The sequence below is a fragment of the Anser brachyrhynchus genome, assembly GCF_964034855.1.
Source record: "Anser brachyrhynchus genome assembly, chromosome: 18".
Lineage (NCBI taxonomy): Eukaryota > Metazoa > Chordata > Aves > Anseriformes > Anatidae > Anser > Anser brachyrhynchus.
In genome coordinates, this window is record NC_137711.1 from 3,075,332 (window position 1) to 3,098,325 (window position 22,994).

The 22,994-nt window shown below is 46.5% G+C and overlaps 1 long non-coding RNA gene across 2 annotated transcripts in view; it reads left to right on the top strand.

Annotated features, from left to right (window-relative positions):
* Positions 1 to 22,994, top strand: part of LOC308179863 — a 90,551-nt gene that overhangs the window by 36,301 nt on the left and 31,256 nt on the right. The window contains exon 2 of one of the 2 annotated variants that reach the window (XR_013940641.1): positions 14,360 to 14,489. This is a non-coding gene — a long non-coding RNA (uncharacterized lncRNA). Of the gene's footprint in view, positions 1 to 14,359; positions 14,490 to 20,179; positions 20,303 to 22,994 lie in introns of those variants that run through there. The other variant, XR_013940642.1, reaches the window with a different exon arrangement.

The window sequence follows — 22,994 nt, forward strand, 5'->3', positions numbered from 1 at the left end:
TGATAAATAACAAAATTGACATGAAAGTAATCTTAAGAGTCTGCCTTTCATTTCCAAAGACAAGAAAACGTTTCTCAGTTGAAGTTGAAATAATACTATTAACCTATCATCTTGTGCCTACACGAAAGGCACTTAAGGTATGGTGGAGATGTCCAAAGAGCACAGAATTGTATTTACCCTTCTGGAGGTGCCAAAACACTGAGACACGGTGCAGGAATTTTTGATGATGGAATTTCCGCCTAAATTTAATTTCCTTTCTTTGGTTCAAATAAAATCTTTCATTTAATTTTAATGTAGTGCTTTTTAGTAAATCCAAACTTACCAGACTTCAGGGCATTTCAACCTACATCCAGAAGTGAATTTTGCAACGTGAACCCACCGCTGGTGTTTGTGCGGGCGCACCGCAACGCCTTTCAATTACCGCGTGCTCTCGGGGATGCAAGGACACGAAGGAAGAGTCAGCCTTCACGTTACAGTCAGGCTGGAAGTCTCAACAGGACACAGGATCTGAATGTTGGAGGTTCTTAATCTTGGCAGGAGTCAGCAAGTGACTTCTGTACTCCCACTACAAAAGACCATTTGCATGAGCATTGGCGCAACCTCCAGTCCTCAGGATCTGCTGTTTGTGCAGAACTGCAGTGACTTCCTCCTTCCCGCAAACGAGTCAATATTGAAAACTGGTTTTATTTCCTCTGTTGGGCACATCAGCTTAATTTATGCATACTTGCTCTGCGTTGTCCAGGTACTTCGTTAGACATTTCAGGGATCTGCGAGTCTCCTGTTTGTGATTCCTGCGTGCTCACTTGCTCTTGTAATTTGGGAGGCTCTTGGATATTTGAAAAAACGATGGCTTCATTTGTTTTTCCAAGTTCTTACTGAATCACTTGTTAGTGTACAAGTGACATTCCAGGCATCGGATTAATGAAAGCTCCTTTCTTCTCAGTACAAGTTATATTACGTCAGAAATTTCTCCACACGCACACCAGTTCCAGTTATCTGATTGATATACTTAGACATCACGCATGAAATATGCCTTTATTCGTGTATTTGTGTCTGTAAACTGAAAAGGACCCTTTATTCTGAAGGAAGAGTCCTGCAGCTCGGAGCTGAACTATAAGGCTCTGTCAACAGTCAGGCTGGCCACGGGCCAAAACCCAGTCTTATCTCTTCAAGCAAAATCCGTGGAAGGAGCCACAATAGCGAATTTTGGAAAAACTCGCTGGTGATGTCACCGGCGAGCCCCGGCCAGCAGATGCTGGCGCTGCCCGCAGCCTGCTCTCGGCGCTGGGGCTCCTCTCGGTGTCTCTGGGGGCTTCCCGCTGGGGAACCCAAGGAAAGAGTTTATGTGACCCCAAAACCATCCTCTGGGGGCTTGGATCCCGGGCTGCACGCTCCGTGTGCTGCACGGCGTGGAGCAGGGGGGTGAGTTGTTAGCGAACGGGAAAGCAGCCAGGAAAAGCGGTGGGAAAAGGCTCCCACGGGGCCACCCCGTCTTCTGACCTGATCCAAAACCTGCTCTTTTTCGTCTCTGTTGTCCCTCCTATTGCCCGGTGTGGAGGCAAGGATGAGGATGAATATTTGTAGTGGATAGTTATCGCTTGGGAGCCTCAGCCAGACGAGGGCACCATTGGGCTTGGGCACTGGCTCTACCTAAGCCCTGCTGGCCTTCAAGGCAAGACCTAACAGGTGGAGGAGAAACCGGTGGAGAACAGGTAGGGTGAAAATAATGCGCTCTGATGATGCATCTGTGCCTGAGAGGAAAATCATGGACTTTCCCTGCGGACCTGATGCACAAGGCTGTGGGAGCTGGGCTGTGAGAAGGGTCAGGGACCAGCTCGTTGATGTCCTGCACTTATGAGTTGTCTAACAGCAGCTTGGCAGGATTAGAATCAGAGATCAGAGCAGCTTCTGCTGCTCAGAGAGGTGCAGAGGGCAGCAAGGGGCTCAGGCTGTGGTCAGCTTCATGGCTGGATTCCCTCGGGCTACTGGTGTCCTCCCTGCTTCTTTGCCCTTGGCGCATCTTTGTCCTTGGTGTCACTGGTCTGAGGGCAAAATTCAGCCTCTGGGTGCTGTTTTGTTCACTCTTTTTATCCCAAGCATGGACATCTGGGAGAGTCTTTTATAAGAAATTGGGATGGGTTTTCTTTCCACGTGCCAAAGGCTGGCAGAGCTGGCTGTAGTTTTGACCTGGTAAAACACTGAGGAACGAGTTTAATTTTTTGTCAGTGTTCAATCGTGATGTGGCCCATCACAGTCAGGAAGAGTTTGGACAGAACAACTTTCGCTGGCCCTGGCAGCCATCGTTTCAAGCCCCATCCTCAGGCTTTGGCTTCCTCTTTGGAAACTGCCCGAGACGTGGAGCGGCCCGAAGGATCTCCAGCACCCACCAGCCATTAACAACCTGTGCGGGCAGACCCAGCAGAAAAGCCAAAGCCCACAGGAGCTTAATTTTTCTCCCACCCTTCCACAAACTGGGCCACAGCTAATGCTAAAAGGGTTTTATGCTATTACTGCAGGAGTTGTAAGATAGAGCATTTCGGTCCCAAGTTTCCTATATACTTCATTGCTTTTAGCACTCAAGCTTGTGCCGCTCTGGAAGGGGGCAGCAGTATTTGCAAAAAGCTTTTTTGGAAATCTTTTGTGCATCCTGTGCAAAAGCAAACCCTATTGATGGCCAGTAGGAGAAGCAAAGCCCCAAAGTAATTAACTCTTTTTTCTAGTTCTAGTTTCTAACTCTTTCTTTCCAAAATAGGTGTCTGTGTGTGTGTTTATGTAAAGCAAAGTGATAGCAGGTCTGTGGAAATATCTAAGTGTAGGTGTGTAATTTATATCACAAGGTGTGCTGGGGATACATAGACTTACCGGTACTGTAGGGAGCACAAAATAATTTTGAAGTTCTTGCAACAGCAGAGGACTGGTTTTTCTTTTTTTCATTTTTTTTCAGCTGAGAGACGAATGAACTAAAATGACAGAGACAGAATGGAAAAAAATAAGCAGACTTGGATCTGGACTAAATATACTAGCAGGATAGAATGTTAATTTCACCCAGATTTGGTTTTGCTTGGGAAAAAAAAAACAACATGTTGTCTCTCAGAGCTGTCTGCATCATGTAGAAATGTGGCACTTGCCCATGTCACTGTGGACCAGCCAGCCATAGCCAGGTCAGCCTCATCTGCTCTAATTAATAGCTCATCAGAGGTACCTCCTATCAGCAGGTGGCCTCTCTAAACACATGTGCTGCAGGAGAGTTACAGGTGAAGCTGAGAGACTTAATGCCAAGTTTCTTTTCTCTGGCAGGCGTGCATCAGACATTGATTAAAATGGGAGTATTTTGGAAGTTAATCAAGAGTATTGAATCAATTAATAAGACACTTAAATGTCTTATTGCCTTAATATGTCTTAAATGTCAAAGTTAGCTGTTTGCTGCTCTAGCTGATTCCTGAGCTGATGAAGATTCCCCGCCATCCAGAAGGCTCGGGTGATTAATGTTCAGCTGTGGCGTTAACGGCTTTTAACCACCTGCACCTTACTGACTGTGTGACCTCCTCCTTTAGAAATGGCACTTTTCAGGTGTGATTTAGAGAAAACCCAGAAAATTCCCCCCAAACAAGCCAGATAAGGAACAATTATGATAGGAATACAAGTGATAATCTGATTTTTTTGCTGTCACTAATTTCATTTTGTACAAATAAGAACATGCTTCTTGAGCATGGGGAACAAGGGGCAAACCTAACCTGAGCCTGGGGCAAGCACCAGGGGCTGGAATCTGAGGACTCCAAGGCTGCCACAGAGCCTGGCAGGGAAAGACCGTATCCTACAGTGAGAGCATCTCTGGTGAGATGAGCAGTGAGGAATTGGGAAGGACAAAGAGGACCTTGGCTGTAAAATCCTACTGTCCTCTGTGGCAGTGCTGGTCCAGCAGGGTAAAGAGCATTTGCAGTGCAGGAAGGGCAATTTCTGCTCTGCATTGCGTGCCGAAAGGCCTCATCACGCGTGATGCAAGGGGGATGTCCAAAGGGGCCCTGACCTCCTCTAATAGCGGTAACATTAAAATATTCTGCTGCAAGATCACAGCGACATCTGAAACTTTCTTTCAGTCGTTTTCTTCCCCCTCCTTCTTTCTCATCTCTTTGGGTCTTTTGGCCCATATGTTGCTAATTTTCTGTCTTTTCAAAGCACTCTGTTTCATTTAAAGTCAGAATACATTCTATTCATCACCGTGAATACTAGGGAAAAAAGAGATCTCAAAGGTCAGTGTTCCCCTTAATATATAAAATAAATGAGCAAAGCGCTGTGTTTTTTTCCTTTAGCTTATTACATTTCCTAATCTACTTTTTAGCTCTACTGTGTGAGATCACAGGAGGGACTTAGCAATTGCTCCTAGAAAGGCATTTAGATTTTCTGCAAAAAGGAGTCCCTCAAAAACGCGTGCCTTTGTACTTAGATCTGCTGAGCCAGACTTCAGCCAAGCTAATTACTGGTCAGCAAGCTGGCGTGCCACGACGGTGACATGCACAGGCACCCGAAGGACTTCCCTTGCCAGGAGCCCACTTCCATTTGCTCTTCACCACCCTTACCCAGGAAAACAGTTCCTCCTTTCTAAGGTATTGCATTTAAACCACTGGGATCTGTGCAAGGGAAGATAAAAAGAAAACACTGGCAGTTAGATTTCTGAAGTAATGTTTAAGTAGGCCGTAGTCTTACCAAGATGCCAGTTAAACTATTACAATCATTCGAAGCTCAGAGGAGCGTGCGAGATGAGCTTAATTTTCACTTTCTGTTGTTCTAGAGGTGTGCTCTGTTTGTACAAAGCGATCCCAGGCCTGCAGTTCTGGAAGGGCATGTAGAAGATGGTCCTGCAGCCCTCTAAGCGTTAATTATATCAGTAGCCCACTATTTTCTTGCTCTGTCCCATCTGCGATGACAAATGCCGATCTCCCCGCAGCCATGACAGCGACGCAGTGCTTGGGCAGCCCACACCTCCCCTCGCCGGCTGCATGACCCAGGAGACACGGCCAAGCCCCAGCCAGCTGGAGGGCCAAGGGAACCTTTCTTTACCAAACCTCAGACCACATGAAGGTGCCTGCATTCGTGTTATGTTATGAACTTGGGGCTCGGGCCAACTTAGTTAAAACATTCATCAAGACTCATCAAAACTCAGATCTTTGTAAGGAATCTGGGCCTGAGAATGGGACTAAGCCAGGCCTGGACTTCGGCTAGCCGGGAGGTGAGTATTGGCTGGCGTGGGATGAGGAGCAGAGGAGACTGTGGCAGGATTTCCCCCGCTCCCGGGCTGCATTGCTGCCTCACACTGCGACCTTGAGGACCCGAACCACCCCATACACGAGCCACGGGGGTGGAAGTGCTGGGGTTGCCCTGCAGTTTTGGAGCCCATGGCAGTTTTGGAGCCCGTGACTTGCTCAACATGTGGCCAGAGCAGGCCCGGCCCAGGCCGCGGCCTCCTCCCCGCGTGTCGGGCCCTGCGTGCTCCGTCCCGCTGCGAGCTGACGTGGGCAGAGACCTGCTGTTCGTTCAGAACACTTGCACGGTGACTCCGCTAATAAATAATCTCACGAAAGTTTCCTTCAGCGCTATAAGGTGCCTACTTTCATCTGGCAGCGCTTCAGGGCTGGCACTTCATCAGTAGATGAACAAAGCCAAGTAATACAGTACAAGCAAAACTATTACAGCCTGGGGTATTTCCAAAACGAGGTCCTGACCAGAAAAAAATAAAATAAAAGGAAAAAGATGGAAGAAGTAGGCAAGGAGGGGCTTTAAAAGCTGTTAGCTTTGAGCTGTAAATTTAGTTTAAATAACTTTTCTGGCTGTTTTGAACAAGCGTAGAAGTTGCATATCAGCAAGTGAAAGTTTCTTGCTTTGCAGAACAGTTCCATCAATCTAAATTAAGAGTGTTCAGTGGGAACCAGGAATGATGCTACTGAAGAAATCACAGCCTAAAAACCAGTTAGCAGGCAGCTGTTCTTGGATGCCTTTCCACCACGGGGCTATTTGATCTCTCTGGAGGCTGATACAAGTCCTGCAGATGGGTAATGGGTTCTTTTTGAACAACAGGCCTGCAACGTTTCTGCATCTGCAATTGAAAACACTGTGGCAATGAAAGGAAGCAGGGTCTTTTAGGTCTTGTTTCTGGCTCTGCCACTAATTTAATGCATGACCTTGGGCAAGTCAAAAAGCATCTCTGACCTCAGTTTACCTAGTGGGAAAGTGGGAGTGGTAGCACTTATCAGCCGCTGCGGTATCCGAGATTTCACTCAGTGTGTTTCCTCAGTCTGCTGAGACAAGTGAATCATCATCCTGCCCGCTGTGGGCAGCCTTCTGCCCCGCTCTGCAAAGCATCCTCTCCTTACGGGGCGCTGGTAACACATGCTTGTAACTCGGTGTTGGAGAGAGTTATAACCTGCGGCTGACCTCTAGCACTTGAGCATTTCCAGGCAAGCATGGGTTGTGCTAATCCATCACGATGCCACTCGGCTGATCACTGGACTCTTTCCATGATGTATCCTCATCGCTTTCGACCAAGAAGCAGAATTGTTCTTAGAAAAGCACATACACTTTAAAGCCTGAAGTTTCTATCTTTTGCCACATTCGGCTTCCATACAATTAATTTAACACCCAGCTGGTAGTAAAATTAGGTGCTTCCTGAGCATTATGTTTTTTAAATTGCTTTCTTAATGCCTTCTGCTCTATCAGGGCTGTCCCGCTGAGGAAAGGGCTAATATCTCCTCCCAAACTCAACTTTTCACTCAGCATTGCTGTACGAGAGAGAACAATATCCCTGTTGTAAAAGTGGCATTTTATCAAAGATGCCCAACAGGCTCTCCAGAATCCTTGCAAATCTTCCCGTCTGGAGGTGGTTTCACATCCCCGGGTTCTGGATTCGTTACACCTTGCATGACAGCCGGTTATTTGGGACACCACCCGCTGCGTATCCGAGGGCAGGGAGGGTGACTGCTCGACCCATTTGCCACAAGGACAGGGAGGATTTTGGCATCTAACTTAGCACATTGCGGCTGCTCTCTGAAATGGAGATCGGATTGTGGCTCCGGGAGGCGTGAAACCAAACCGACTGGCAGGCGTCAGAATCTATAGCAAGTCACAATAGTTTTCCTAACCTGGAAGGGAGGGAAAGAAGGGCCCTACAGAAGACATCCCGTGTCTGATTACACTCCATGCATCCACAGCTATTGAAGCTCTCTGATTACCGTGTTTGAGATTTAGCTGCAACATCCCATTTGTTACAAGCAGATATGTAAAGTCTCCTTCGTATTCAGGTTCATTTAAAGATTTACATTTTGTATTTCCTTGCTCTTTTTCTGACGATGTACATAAAACAGAATTGTAAATGTTTAGGAAAATCAAAGCTATTCTTAGATGCCTGCAATTCCACTAAGTTTGTATTCTTTAATTTGCGCCATGAAAGGAAAAGGAAATCTGGGAGAGGAGCTTGTAGTTTGCTTTTTGAGGTTTCCTTTACTGCATTTCCACTGAAACTTGGGGCTCGGAGTTATGTTTCCCAAGGCAGTTTGAAAGTCTTCTCAGCAACCATTCCCTCCAAAGGACACGTCTGCAGCCGCCTCTCACACCTTCTCACAGAGCTGTAGTGGAACATTTTAAGGTTAATTTCAACAGAACCAACTTCAGCAGGTGTCCAGGAGTTCAGCTACACTTGTCTACCTTGGCAAAATTGGTAAATTTCTGGGTAAAATTCTGCCTACCTGTGGTTTTTTTTTATTTGTTTTTGTTTTTTTAATAAATGCTACCGTTTTCAGGGTAGAAACCAATACCAAGCACAGTGCTGAGATATTGCTATGGCCGTAATAAACTGGATTCTGAATATTGTGAGCCAAAATGCCAATCCCTCTCTCTGCCAAGTACCTCCTAGTCCCATTGGTACCCACAGCTTCACTCCAATGCACACACTGGAGAAGGCAAACCGGGGGAGAGCGGGAAGAAGCGGTTTCAGATTAGGATCTCTGGAAGAAAATCACTCCCTGGGTAAATCCAAGCTAGATGAAATCTGCCCTTCTTTTCTTCTGCTTCATGCACCGTCAATGTCTTGAGAAAGTTCAGCCCCACAATACCAAGTGGGAAGTGAAATGCTGAACACAGCTCCAAACTGGCAGAACGAGAATTTTTCAAAGGAATGAGAATTGCATTCCCTGAAGCCAACCCCAGCACTGCTCTTGGTTCTCTGCTTCTGAATCCGAAATTAAAAAGAAAAAAAAAAAAAGGAAAGGGAAAAAAAGAAACAACCCACCACCAACAAAACAAACAATAAACAAAAAACCACCAAAACCTGCTAGGAATAAGGAGGGCTGTTACTTCACCCTTTGCCCAGGTTTGCAGCTCTGTGGGAAAGGCAGGTTATCCAAACAAAAGCCTTGCAGAGGCTGTGTAGCTCGATGAGCAGAGCTCTGAAGTGGAATTCAGGAAAACCAAGCCCTCCTTCCTGCTCGGCTACCAGTCTGCTGGAAAAACTGAACGCTTTCCTCTCGACATGTGTGGTAACGGGAATTTCCAGTCCAGAGAAAATTTCTCATATCTAATATATTCCTCCGAATTAAATAAAATAAAATCGGAGATGTGGAATTTTCCACAAATGGAAAATTTCAGATCTGGAGAGCCCAAAGGCGAGAGCATCCCTGCCAGCCCCGCTCCACTGCCCGGTGCCGGGGAGCAGCCAGGTCCCACGGCTGGGGCCAGGCAGTGAGGATGGAGCCCCAGGAACCTGCTCGGAAGCTTCTGATGGGAACCAGGAGATAGAAATTTGACGTAACAGATTGTTTCTGGGGAAGATTTTTTTTCAATTCTCGTCTTAAACCACAAACGTGCTACCAGCTGGCATGGAGAGCACGTGCTAAGGACAAACACGTGCGTGCCGTGTGGGACCTCACCAGCCACGTTTAGCGAGGGACGCTGCGAGCTGTGACCGGGTTTGGGACAGAAAAGGGGTGCGGTGTGTCCCAAATCGGGCTGGCTGAGCCTCGCCATGGGGCAGACGTTCAGCACATCTTGGTGAAGTTAGAGGAATTTGGCACGGTGCGTTACCTTCGCAAGTCAGCGCGGGAGGAATGCTTTGCACATATGAACTATCTCATGCTCACCAAAGCGCTTATTAGTTTCAGGCACTGGCCCCTGTATTATTATGGCCTTGATAACTTTATTAAATTCAGCCCCAGCTTATTCATCTCTCAGAATGGCCCTAACTATTTGTAGATATTTTAAAGTAGCCATCCTTGCATCGTGATCGCTTCCAGACCTTGCTGAGAGACACGCATGTGTTTGAAATGCCTGCTTTCCTTCTCCATTTCACCATAAAGTAGCCAATTTAATTTTGCACAATACCATTTGATAACAACCATGTGTGTGCGTCTTCAACGTTTATATACTTCAGAGAAGGTACTGCTTGGTCAGTGTGAGATAATTTCACAAAGAAAAACGGAACCAGATGTTCCTCCTTTTCATTTGGCTTCCCAGTCCGCCTATCTCGTTTCTAATGTCAATCTCCGCTCAGGTTTTCCATTACCTTGGGAAGGGGATATCTTTACACTTTATGTTTTCATTACCAGTGTGTCTGACAACGTGTGCGGAGTAGCTGAGGTAGATGATTATCAGCTTAGCACCTCTGAGATCATTATTAAACAGCAACGATGCCTGCAAAGAGGAAGGGTGTGGATGTGATCGCAGGGAGGAATCCTTGGGGGCTGCATCTTTTGGACCAAACCTGGAGGGTGACAGGTCCTTGCCATCGGGATAGCTAGAGGTGGTGAGGGGTATCCTCGGCTGCCGAGTGGGCAGGAGGGGCTGCAGGCGAGCAGATGTCCTCGCCAGGTGTCTGAACGGGCAAGCTTAGGGCCAGCATTTGTTGGTGAGGGCTTCTTCCTGTTTATGGCCCTCCTGCATGGGTGGCAGGGCAGAGGTAAAGCTGAAGGTGAGTTAGGTTATGTTGAGAAAGAGAAGGGGAGTCCCTCTGAAGTTGCAAAGCACTAGGATGGGAAAGACGAAGGGTTTGCTGGCAGAAGAAAGGGGGAGTTTCCCAGCAGGACGTGCTGGGGTGCCGTGAGGCATCCTCCCACCCTGGCTGTCAGGGCTGAGCAGCCTCCTCTCGGAGCCACAAGCGGTGGCCCAGCACGAAGCTCATCTCCATTTGGACAACGGATCTTGGGCAGCCACCGCTGTGCGGGCTGGATCCTGGGCCACGTTGCTCTGCAGCAGGCTGGGTTACATCGTGTGAGTCAGGGAGAGGAGGGAGCGTGGTATCTGCCCGGTTGTGGAGTCCTGGGAGCGCAGTCCCACAAACACCCCATCTTTGGGGCAATGACAGCCCGGCACCACTGCAGAGAACAGGACCGAGCACAGAGGAACCGAGCGCAGGGACCTGCAAGCCTCGGTGGCCCAGCATTGCTATTGCAAGGCTGTAAAGTTATAAACCATCTCATTTACAGGTGCTTTCACCTTGACACCTCCTGCTGTTAAGCTCCTTTATGAGAGCACCACTTTGTGATCCTCCAGTGACTCACCGGTCTTGTGACACCCTGGCAGGCTGCAGATTTTGGCCGTCGTCCGCGTGCTGGCGGGACAAGAGGCCCTTGGAAGGAGGCCGTCACTGCAGGGAGCGTCCGGCCTCTCTCACAGCCGCCTTTTGGGCCGGCCAAGCTGGGCAGGGACGGATGCCAGAGCAACGCCTGGCTCCTCTGCCCGATGGACCTCTGCGGATGGCTCGGAAGATCAGAGGAGAACTGCAGGAGTCTGCTGAGGGCCTCCAAGAGAAACCAAGTCCTCCGGCTTTGAGGGCATCGCATGCTTTCTGCTCGCTGCTTTTCTTTGCCCCTTTTTCTTTTGGTTGGAATATGAGCTCAGCGTGAGCCTCGCCTGTATTACTTTTAGCTAAATCACCCCAAATTTGCAGAAAACCTTATATAAGCGTAAGCTGATCTTATGAGTCATGCTCATTGCCGTGAATACTGTATGACATATGGCAAAGCACTGGAATGGGACACATTCTCCAAGCAGCTGGCTGGAGTCATGCTAATCCAGTTAGCGGGTGGCATGTAGGCCAATGAGCAGAGGTCCTGCAGAAAGAAGTCCCGATAATCGCCATTTCTCAGGGACTAATCCTAAATGGCTTTGCTCCCTGGCACTGCTTGCAGTAATAACAGCAGGTGCCCGCGCAGAAATCCCTTCCCCAGCACCTTCTTCATGTCTTTGCTTTCCAAGAGAGGAGTTGAAAGACTTCCTGATAAGGATACAGGGAAAAAAAAAAAACACTATCAATTTTTTAAAAGCCTTTTTCTCTTGAATTGTCAACTGTCTGTGATTTTTTCTGCAGTCGTTAAAAAAGTAATAATTTTGTCACTCTCTGTGCTTCCAATCCGGTAACTTGTAGGAGAAGGCAACGCCGGCGGAGGCCTGGCAGGAAGGAAGGAGGGATGTTTGCTTAATGCATGCTTAACTGGCAATCATCTTGGCAAGTTCTTGGCCTCGCTGCAGTCAAAGTGGCTTTCATCACTGGAGTTATAATTTGTCTCTGCCTTCCCGATTGCTCCTTCCTCCCTTTCTCTCATCTCCCTCTGCAATGTACCTGAACTAACACAAATCCAGTTCCTACCCCAACACACTGAGATGCACAGCGAAGAATAATGCCTGATGCTGATTAGTGTGGTTGCAGCCCCAAATGGCCTGTGCCAGTGTCTGCTGAAAAGGAAGCAGTGGGAAAGAGAGCGGTGACAGCGGCGCTCGTACCCCTTGTACCCTCATACAGCATCGCCAGGCTGGCTGTGACTTTATTCCCTTTGGGGCTCACCGGAGCAGCCACCCACAGCCAATTGTCCCATTGACTTCAGTGGATATCAGATGAGATCTTTAGCTCCCGAGGGCAGGATTATCAACCCAGGATATCTAAGGTGAGGCCTCAGTTCCACATTAAGGCATACAGATAAGGGAATGGAATTTTTTAAAGGATGAGTTCGGGTATTCAAAGGCTCCGCAAATTCCGTCTACTAATTTTGCTAACAAAATCCTCATCCTCAGGTGTGCTTCACGCGTCCCCAGGTATGCAGCTTAGGTGACCCGGTTTGGAAAACACAAACTTCAGCTCTCTGCCTCTGTCTGCAGAAAGCACGTGGTGTACAGCAGGGTGTAAACCCTCACCACGCTGCGCTCGGTGCCACCGTGCCGGACCCACGCACAGCTGTCGGAGACCGAACCTTTGGGTGCTGCCGCGCCTCGGGCTAGTGAGAGCACCAAAGGATGCTTGTGCAAATGAAACACAGCAGGTGTTGTGCTGACTTTCACGCAGTTACAGGGATGTTACAGTCTAACCTGACGCTGTGTCATCCAGCGCTCTTTGAAAAGTCCTGGGGAAGTCTCTTTGAAAAGAGGCTGGATAAGATCTCAAAGCCCTCGCTGCTCCTCCTCACCCCACCACGATCCCGACGCCCTGGTCCGTATTTTCTAGGTCATCATCCAGGCATGGCTTTCTCTTCTGTGAAAATGCTCAGGTCATTTGTTAGTGACAACAAGGGATAGATCTTTTGGTGATGTAAATCAATGTCACTTCAAAGCTTCAATGGAGCGATACTTATTTACTTCAGATATCAGATCCTTATGTTTTGCTTTTATGTGTGTCAAAGTTCCTTTTTTTGAAAGGTAACATTTTGTTGCAAATTCCTATAATTAAGCCACCTCGTTTCTATGGCAATAGACACTATTAAAAATAATAAAATAAATATTCCAGCACCATTTAATTCTGGCAATGCCAAGCTAAAAACCTTTCCGTCAGTTCTCATTATGAAGGCAGCAAAACGTGCTTAACAGACTATCTTATCAAAATTAGTGAAAACATTAAACTTCCCCAAAAACCCTTCTTTTGAAAAGTTGTTCTAAGCAAGTTTCTAAAATCTCAGAAGTATTAAATCCTCATTAATATAAGCTCAATGTATTTATGGTGTCAAAAATGTGTTTTATAAAAGCCAAAAGCAGAGTTGCACAAGTTGCCTCATTATCAATAATCTAGCATCGTCCCTTTTATGTGTCATTTCTTTACACAATATACTATCATTTATGACTTTTAGCAAATACATCATGGCAAAGGATTACTCTCATCAGAGGCAGTCTTTGAAAAGGATATGCTAATTTCTAGAGAGCAAGAAAACATCAAAACAGTGCCAGCAAATAGCCAAGGGACTTTCATGTCTTAATATCCTTCAGAAGTGCTTTATCTCCTAGTGCAACGTGTATCATAGTATAAACAGGAAATGAAACAGCCAAGGCATCAAAGAACCACCAGTGCATGGCTGTAATTTTAGATCAGGTTTAATAAAGGTTATCTGCAGCAGGCTAATCAAACAAAAGGGTGTATGTTTTAAAGCGCCATTTGATAATTTTCATTTAAGGCTCCCGATCAAAGAGATCCTAACAATGTCTTACTGACTCCAGATAGATCCCTTTGCCTCACTTTTCAAAGTAGCTTCGTTTATTGCTGGTAAAACTGGTTTTGATGTTCTAATTTTTTAGGTGGAGGAGAGATCAGAAACTGCTCTGGTTTCCTGTGCACCTTAATTTGAAAAGCAATAGAAAGAGAGCTGGGGAGGAAATGAGCAAACGCAGCCAGGGTCAGGAAGATCTCGGGGTCATTTCTCCAAGTTTTCAGTGACCATAATGCCCGGGCAGGGGCTCCCATCCCAGACAGGGATGGTTTGCATAACATGAGAAGAGGAGAAAAACCTGGCCAAGAGCGGGCCAGGCCCTTGACTAGTTATCAGGAAGGCAAAATGCACTGGAAGCAAGAGGCAGGAAAAAGAAAAAAAAAAAAAAGAAAAAAAAAAGGGATCTGGAGCTCTTCTTGTTTCAGAGGCAAGGCAGAAAGAGCCAGACAGCTGCTTTGGTGCCACCCCAGGCGTGACACTTGTCTGCCCCATCCACTGGGACAGCTCTGCTGAAACCTTGGTTTGGTTGGGGTGAGGGTGGCTCAGGTGGGCTGGGATTTGAGAAGGGCGACACCAGAATGTGCGGGTTCAGGAGTTATTGCTGGCTTTGGATGCCTTTTCTTTGCATTTAGCCAGAGCCTGGCTGGAGGTAGGCAGTGTTCCTGACTTGGCCAAGGGTAAGGACCTTTGGTAAGGACCTAAGGTAAGTTGGTGTTCAGGACCCCTGAAAATCCAGGCAGTGTCTCCAAGGGAAAAATTTCTCTTATAAAAAAAAAAAAAGGAGAAAAAATAAAAAAAATAGAAAGTTATAATTTTATTTTTTTTAAATTTTATAAAATTATCCTTCTGCAGAACAAAACCTGCAAATCTTTTCCCCTTTGTTTATGGTTTATTTCTTGATTCCCCTTCAGGCCAGATCTGCTTAAAGTTCCTGGAAAAATGGCTGTTTGATGCTTGCTGGAATTGGAGTAATCCTAACAGTCGAGATTAGGAGAAGCCGCCACCTTCCAGCAAGGCCAGAGCACTTGTTTGGGATGCCAGGTTAGTCTTCCTCATTCCTGATTTCACAGTTATTCTGTCTGGGGAGCAAAGAGACAGATGAGAATTTTCTCCAAGTAGAAGCTTCATGAAAATTGTTATGTTTCTAGCAAGACACATACATCCAAGGAATGAAATATAATTCAAATGTTTGGTCAAATTTTCTGCACTATTCAAGCCCAGGAATGTTTCAAACTGGGTTTTGTACAAAGGAGGCACTCCACATTGGGCATGAACTCTAGCCTTGAAAATTCAGGCATGAATATCTCTTGCAGGGGGCAGCAGGAGATGTACGGTGGGTAGCTGGAATGGCAGGAGAAGCCCCCGTGTGCCCACCCATCAGGTCCAGGTGGGTCTGGGTGCTTTGGGGAGAGCTCCGTGCTCTTTGGGACCAGTGGGAAACAATGGGGCGGCAACGCCCTGCTGGAGGAAGGGAATGGGCAGCTCAGTGCCTTCTGAAAGCTGCTGCACTTTGTGGCTTGCATGTTTGTAAAGCTTGTTGTTATTTTACATGTCCAGATATCCAAAGCACCACAGGGGGTGGTTCTAAGGAAAAATCCAAATAAATAAAAAATTCACCCTTGGGTGCACTTAATATAGTTGGTAAGAAATGTGCTGACTCCCAAATAGTCTCCTTCCCACACACTTCACGAAACGCTAGTTTTATACATATACATGTGCATATATTTCCTGCTGTTGCTCTCTTAAATATTTCAAAGTATTCTTATGAACAAATATACTTTTATCGTGGTATTTGTAGGAGCGCAAGACCTTGGTTGTACCCATTCAGCCTTGCTTTGCTTCTTTTCCCTTTCAAGTAAATTTTAGATTACCAAAGAAGTGCTGATAGTCACAAAAATCTAGTTATTGGCCATGAAAACTCAACCATAAGTAATCACCCCGAAACCGGTCCCATGAAATATTCATGTTTCAGGAACGCAGTTCCGTGCAGGGCGGTCTCTTCCGATAATAAATGCTTCAGGAAAAGCAAAATGGTGATTCCTCTGTTTTGAGGAACGAGAATGCTGCCAAACCGTTTGGCAGAATAATCTGTTAGAAAACAAAAAGCAGGGCTTGCTTCTCATTAAAAACCCCCAGCGAGAGGGAGGCTGCCGTCCAGGCAGCATCCTTCGGCCCGCCTCGCCATCGATCTTCGCCGTACCTGCAGCTGCCCCAGATCCCTCCCCACACTGGATTACCGGCTCCAGTGCAGACATGGATCAATAGTGACTGAAGGCTAGTAATGACCAAATGTCAGACACTTTTTAGCAGCTTATTTGAACTAATATTGGTACTTCCTAATCCCGTTATCAAAGGATTCCATGAAAAACACCATGACGGTAGGTACGAATTGCCGACCTTTCACAGATTCGTATATGTGAAGCCAGAGGAAACCATTCAATAATCTTTTTCTGCTGACCTTTATTTCACGGGCCATTAAGTTTCATCCATATCAAGTCTGGTAACTGGTGTCTGACTAAGGTGCAACTTGTGCTTGGCAAAAGTATATCTTCAAAGAAGGAAACCAGCCTTGGTTTGAAGACACTGGAGCTGGAGACTTCACCGCCCCTTGGCAGTTTTGCTCAGAGGTTATGACAGTTTACTTCTGGGCACTCATCTGCCCCAGGAAGTTAACTCAGGGCAAGGGAATGTGTGCAAGCAAAGCCAACAATCTCTACTGCATCTGCAGACACAAGCATGGGCACAAGAGTCATTCAAAAATACTCTACAATGACTGCTATGTCTACAGGCTTTATTTTGAATTTGTCTGCCTTGGGTTTCGTCTATCAGTCCTTTTCAGAGCATTCCCCTGTTAACCAAAGAGCTGGGTGTTTGATGCTGATGTGCTGTCTTCAGGCCTCATCCCCACCTTCTCCTTAATAAAAGTCCCCAGGGCTGGAGCATGGTGATTTCTCATGTCACCTCCAAATGTTTCTTGTCCATTCTGCGTTGGCCAAATCAGAGTGGGCGAACTCCTGGCTTGGCTGTATTCAGAGCGACTGAGACATTTCTGTTGGCTCACAGTTGCCTACCAACCCTGGCTCACTGAGCTTGGAGGATTTTGCGTCGTGGCCAGGGGATGAGCTTCAGTCTGTAGAGGACCCAGACGAGCCCTGTGTAGTGCCCAGACATCTCCTTTGCCCTCCAGCCCGATGTTCTCCTCCCAGGCTGTGGCCCCCGAGTGCCACCAGCAAACAACGAGACAGACACCACGTCATGCCTGCGGTTGTCATGTGGCCGTCTGCAAAGTTACTTACCGGAGCCACTGTTTGCAAGGCTGGGGATCTAGCTCTGCCTGGAAACATCATTTAATAAGTTTTGAGTGGTGCCTGTATGCAAGCAGGGCTCTCAGGCCATGCACGTGCAACGCGGGATCTGGGCCGTAGCAAATGGCTTTGCTCAAGATTTGTCTGTGACCTCTAGACTTTGGGAAAATGTGAACACGAGCTGGCAGGTGGCAAATAAAATATACATGGTCCAAAACATGCCTGAGCTCAGCAAATAGTGTGCCTAAGTCCTAAAATTATCCAAGACAGTCTCCATAATCTTTATGGGAGAAAATTAAGTCTTCAAAGCAAGAAGGAATTTAAACTATCCCTGGTTCAAAGAAAATTGCCACATGCCGACAAACATTAAGAATGATAATATTTTGCTAAAGCCCCAGTAAATCGTTGTGTGGTTTCTCTGCATTTCCTTTCCCATTGCCATTCATTGCTCATACATCCACATTCACACTGGGAGGTGAAGGAGGAAAAGCTCCCTGTTGAAAAGAGAAGAAAAAAATCATTTTAATTTGATATGATGCCCTGGGATATGGTTTTGACCAAGTAACGCTGCTTCCTGTGCAGGTGGCTTCTTCCAGGAGTCTTTGGAGCATTTGCCAACTACCAGAACATCTCAAGTTGAACAGAAGCCATCAAGCATCTTATCAATCTGTCACATTAACAACTGTAATTAAAAGCATTAAGCAAATACACTAAAAGCCTCATTGGGAGGGTGCTAGAACCTGTGTATGCCTTTGTGTTCACGTAATTGCTTCAATTACAGTTCTAGGTTGTTAAATGTCTGTGTGTACTTGGGGAACATGAAGGAAAATAAGAAGGACCAAAGAAATGAATTTTTGTGGTGTGATTTTGAAGTGTGACAGCACGCTGCCGGTGCCCTCTTAGTGGCAAAGATTTTCACCTTTGTTTATTAATGGACAAGCAAAAAAGTCTGGAGCAGAGCACACGACGTGAGCCCCCCTCCAAACAGCCACCCACCCCTCGGCTGCGAGGAAGGAGCCGGCTCATCCTCACCCCATCCCTTACTGGATTAAACCTTCCCGCTCATGGCTTCATTGCCCTTCTGAGGTGTTACGTAAATCCAGGTCTAGATTTTGATTCTGAACCAAATTCTGATTTAGTTCAGTCTAAACAGCGACAGAAACCATTGCACATGTGCAGCAACTGACAAGAGACAGTGGTTAGCATGAGGTTAACGTTCAGTTGTAAAAGCAGCAGTAATTGAGCAATAGGACCAGAAGAGCTCAGGCCGATCCAGCAATGCCTTACTTGCAGAGCTGCGTACAGGGACAGTACATCAGGAAAGTCAGTTCCCATTACACTGTTTTGCCCTAAAGGAGCTTGGCTACTTTGGCAGCGCAGATGACATTAAACAGATGAAGAAGAAAAATGGCTCAAATATGATTATAATACATATGCGTAGCTGTCACAGCCCCCTTTCAAATTGCACCATATGAAAATAACCTCATCAAAACAGAAAGACTTCTAGGGCTGAGGTTAATTGCAAAAAAAGCTCTAAATAAAATAATCAAAAGGCCCCAAATATTGCTATTGGTGCGAGCCAGCAGTTCGCTCCGAACTTTATAGAACAAAAAGTTTGTTCTGCACTTGCAAACCTTGCCATAAAAAAGACAAATCAAAACTTTCTGCTGGAACAACTCAATAGCTGTGTTTTAATATGCACCAGGTTGCTTATTATTCATGCACCAAAACTTCTGTCGCTAGCAAGCTTGAAGTCAAGCCCTAGCTCATCCACAAACGATGCCAGGCAAAGAGAGCCACATCTGGACCCAGCGTTAGATCCCCCCTACGACATTCTTTAGAGGTGCTGAACAAAGCCCCCAGTCTACCTCCTTTAAACTTTGCAGGTATTTGAAGGTGGAGCTGAGCTTTGCTGCTCCCTCAAAGCTCTGTCCAGAAAGCTGGCCATCAGACTGCACAGGGCTGTGCTGCATCTTCACTGCAAAGCTTACAGCCCTCACGAAGGTGGCTGTGAATTTTTTTTACATGTGTGCAAGGAGCACGGTCCTTCAGAGAAGATTTGTGGCCACCTCGCCTGCGATTTCCCCTTCCCCCGGTGTGAGTGTGAAGCTGGGTGAGACTCAGAAGCTCCGTCGGAGTTTTGCTTTCAGAGTTGGTTTTGTTTAAGTGACTCGAAGCGGTGCTGAGCTGCCTGGATGGAAGCCAAAAGAAATGTTGATGCAAATCCTGCAAAGTAAACCTACCCCCTCCCCGAGTCACGTGCAGCTTAATTGTTTTCTATTTTATTTCACGCAACATCCCCAATCTATCAGTGTGACAAGCAACACGCTGCATGCGGCAGCATGGAAGCACTTCTGATTTTCTTTCTGCAAGGCTGGAAAAATCTGCCTTCTGGCTCTCTCCTGTCCAATCCCTCATGCTTACATTTTTAAGAGGCTGGATAACAAAGTTGAGGAACTGAATCAGCTTTGAGACCGAAAGTCCCCAGCGTTTATGTTAACTACTCCATATGTGACTCTGAAACTTGTCCCTGAAGTTTGACTTGGGCATCCTCTTAACCTCCCATCCCTCAGCCCAAGCCAGCTTTAGCTTATTACATCTCTCCATCCAGGAAATCCCCCTTAACCTGCTCTTCTTCCTCACCCTTTAGAAAGATGCAGAGGAAAGAGGCCTGACCAGTGAGTGTTGTCCCCTCTGGTTTGTTTTTACCAAATCCAGAAGTTTCCCATCACCAGCTCATTGATTCCTTAGCACCAAACCATCAAGCTGTGATGGTTGCCCTTGAGAATCTAAAGCTACGAGCTTGGCAGTGCTAAGGAGGAAGACAACGATCCACTACCAGGCAATGCAGAGGCTGAAGAAACGTAACTGGCGAGCTGACCACAAGCCACTGCTGCAGCATCTCCCCAGGTACTGACGAGCACCTCCTGGAAGCAGCTCCGTTTCTGGCTGCAGCAGCAGTTGTGGCACTCCAGGCCAAAATTCCTGTCTCCTGATGAGGTGGAGCATCGTGTTTGCAGGCTGCTTCCCTCCAGCGCTTTTAGCCAGAAATGGCCTGGAGCATGAAGCTGGCACATGGTTCCACAGCCAAGCTTTTGGGACATGAGACTGTTATGTGGTCAAAGGGAGGGAGGGCACAGGAAGGCTATTAAGGTGAGGAAAAAGGGCTCTGGGAAGTAACGTAATTGACTTCAGGCTTCACCCAAGCTCCTTATCAGCAACCAGAAGAGGCACCGTGTAACATGGCCAACCGCTCTTCCCACCCCAGTCCTGCACCAGGAGGTGGCAAGGCAAAACCAGTTTTCTCTGAACCTCTTAGCACTGATCAACCCCTTCCAGCCAGGGGCAGCCAGATTTTTACGCTAACGCTTTGGGAGGCGGAGGGGGCAGAAATGCTTCTCTCAGCTGTATGTGGGTTTGTTAATTAAAGTAAATGCTCCCAGCTGGGCAGGCAGGGAGTGCTGCTGGGGCTCCCTTGGGGTGCCTGGCAGGGAGACTCCTCTGGCACCCGAAGTAGCTGGTCTTGCAGCAATGTGGTGGTTTTGGAAGGTAAGGTCCTGAATTTGTTCTTCCTTTTAATGAACTTTGGGGGGTTAAAAGCGAAGCGTGGGTTCTGTTCTTGATGTAGTCCTTGTCCGCTTGGTATTGGAGGCACCAGGGAGCTTGCTGCTTCTCTGGGTGCTGCAGGAGCTGGGGCTGGTGGCTGCTGCGTTTTGTTTCAAGTGGGAGTGGATGCAAATAAATCCTGCTGTTTTGATCCACGTGGGTGACAGCAGCCCTGGAGGTTCGAACTAATGCTAAGAGCAAACTTCATTAAACTTGCTGCGTGTCATGTGGCTTTCGTGCAAAGCTATAAACCACTGTTGGTGTCTGTAGTTTGCTTCGTGTGCTTACAAACCTTAGGCTGGACTTTGGGTTTGCTTGTCTTTGGGATGTGTTGCCAGTCTTTTTGCATGCAGGTTGCGTGCATAAGTACATGCCGTTTTTACTGTCATTCAGAACTGAAGTGCCTGGCCTTCTGAAGGTTTTACTGGAGCTGATTTTTTCTGAAGGCTTTACTGGAGCAAGCTTTTTAGGATCGACTTGCAAGGGGTTTGATAGGGCGCAGGAGGAGCGGGAGGAGCAGCCTGGGAACCACCCAGAGGGCTCTGACTTCTCCTGGTTTGTTCAGAGATGCTGGCTGCATAACAGTCAGCGAAACAGGCCACGTTATCTGGGTGTGAGAGATCAAGATACGTTTCAAGAGCTGCGGAGAAGCTGGCAGGAAGATTGGAGACAAGGGCCTTGGACGGAAGAGATTAAAATGCTTTTGTGGGTTCGGTAGATCAAGGACCTGTTTTGTTTTAATTGAATTTGCTCCTAAATTTGTCTATCAGTGGTATATGAACCATGAAACACACCTGTGGGCTGTATGAATCAGCTGAGAAGGGATGAAATGCATTTTGCCAGCCTTGATGCTCTTCAGAGTACGTGCTTGTTTTGGCTGCTGCGAAGAGCTCTGGGTTATGACAACACAGAGGGGGCATTTCGGAGCCATTAGTGACATCTGCAGCCTCGCAGGAATGTGTCAGATAGTTAATTATTGTGTTGAAATGTAATTCTATCATGCTGCAACATAAGTAGTTTGTTTGGGTACTCTTTCCTCCCCCCTTGCTGAAGATAAAGGAGTTAAGCTTAATCATTAAATCTCCATCTTGATCCATGTAGGTCACGCACCGAACCAGAGTCAGATAGCACAGCATTTAGCAGCCTTATCTCCCTCACAATAAAGAGCAAGCAGGAAGCTGACTCTGTTGTCTGCGCTATTTTTTAATATACATTTATTTAAAGAAAAGCCATCTCAAAAATGGTGGTGTAGGGGGGGAAATGTTCCAAACGGCAGCTTCTGTAAACAGGATGAAATCAGATAAAGAAATTACTGTAAAAATATTGCCTCATCTCTAAAGCTCAGAACTTTTTTTTCTTTTGCTCTTTTTTATCTTTGAGAAAGATAATGAAAGAGGAAGCTTGAAACCACATTTCCATTGATGTTTGAATACACAACTGCTGGATTTAAGAACTGGAGGAGATCAAAGAGAATGGTTTTCATTCCGATAAAATTATAGCAGTTCTGGTATAGGGTGATGGGCTCATTTATGAACTCTACGACGCAAATAGTTGTTAAGGCACCTCTTTTTTTTTTTTCCCCCCCTTTCCTTTGCTACGAACTAAATGAGAAATGCCTGGAATTCCTAAGGATTAATTAGGAGTGTGGCTAATAATGTTATAATAGATACATACTAACGGCGTATGTCTCTCAAAATATTCTCTGGGAGCACAAAACATCTGTACGATCCGAAGGGAATAGGAATGTCTGTTCATTGCTACTGTATATTGCAGCACACATGACATGAAAACTTAACAGCATTAGGTTACAAAAGTATGTATCCTGACACCATGCTACGGTGATTTAACTTTTTATTAACACATAATCTGACATTCATTACTAAGTATAAACTGCAAGTTAGAGCCATTCATGTATGCAGAGCAAACACAATTATTTATCACATGCTATATTATGTCTTTAAACTCTGCAATAAAAGTAATCAGAAAGGATCTGTACAAAGAAAAAAAATGCATCTCTGATGGAATGGGAGATCTAAGGCTGTGGTCCTGTAGGACATCCAGGAGGAGTTCCTGTGCCTGTGGAAAGATGGAAAGATCTGTTGACCTGGGCAGGCTGTGCTGTGGCTGTTGGGAGATTTTTGAGAGCTCAGGATTGTATCGGGGCTTGTGTCTGCTGCAGCGTGGTAACCTCACATTTGCATGCCCTGGGGATGTGAATGTGCTTTAATGCAGTTCATGCAGAAATGAATTTGTCCGTGCCGGTCATACAGCCCGGCTTGCTATGGAATCCGGTTTGGGGGATATTTGCTTTTCTCATGCTTCAGAACTTGAAGTTTCGCACAAACAGTCTGCATTGATCACGGTGCAGATGGAAAATGGGAACTTTCAGAATTAGTTTTTGTCTATTTTGGTTTGTTTGTTTTTTTGTAATGCGTTGAAACAATTGAAAACAAGCCGGACCACCTCCGCTGTGGACAAAGAATGAGGGTGGCGTGCTGGGGTTGTCTTTGGCTGCAGGTCACCAATCCGCACAGAAATCCGGGTCCGTAACGGTTGGTGTTTGAGCACGTGATGGGAAGGAGCCTCTTCCTCCAAACAGTTGCACAGTTAATGACAATAATAGACAAGGGTATGA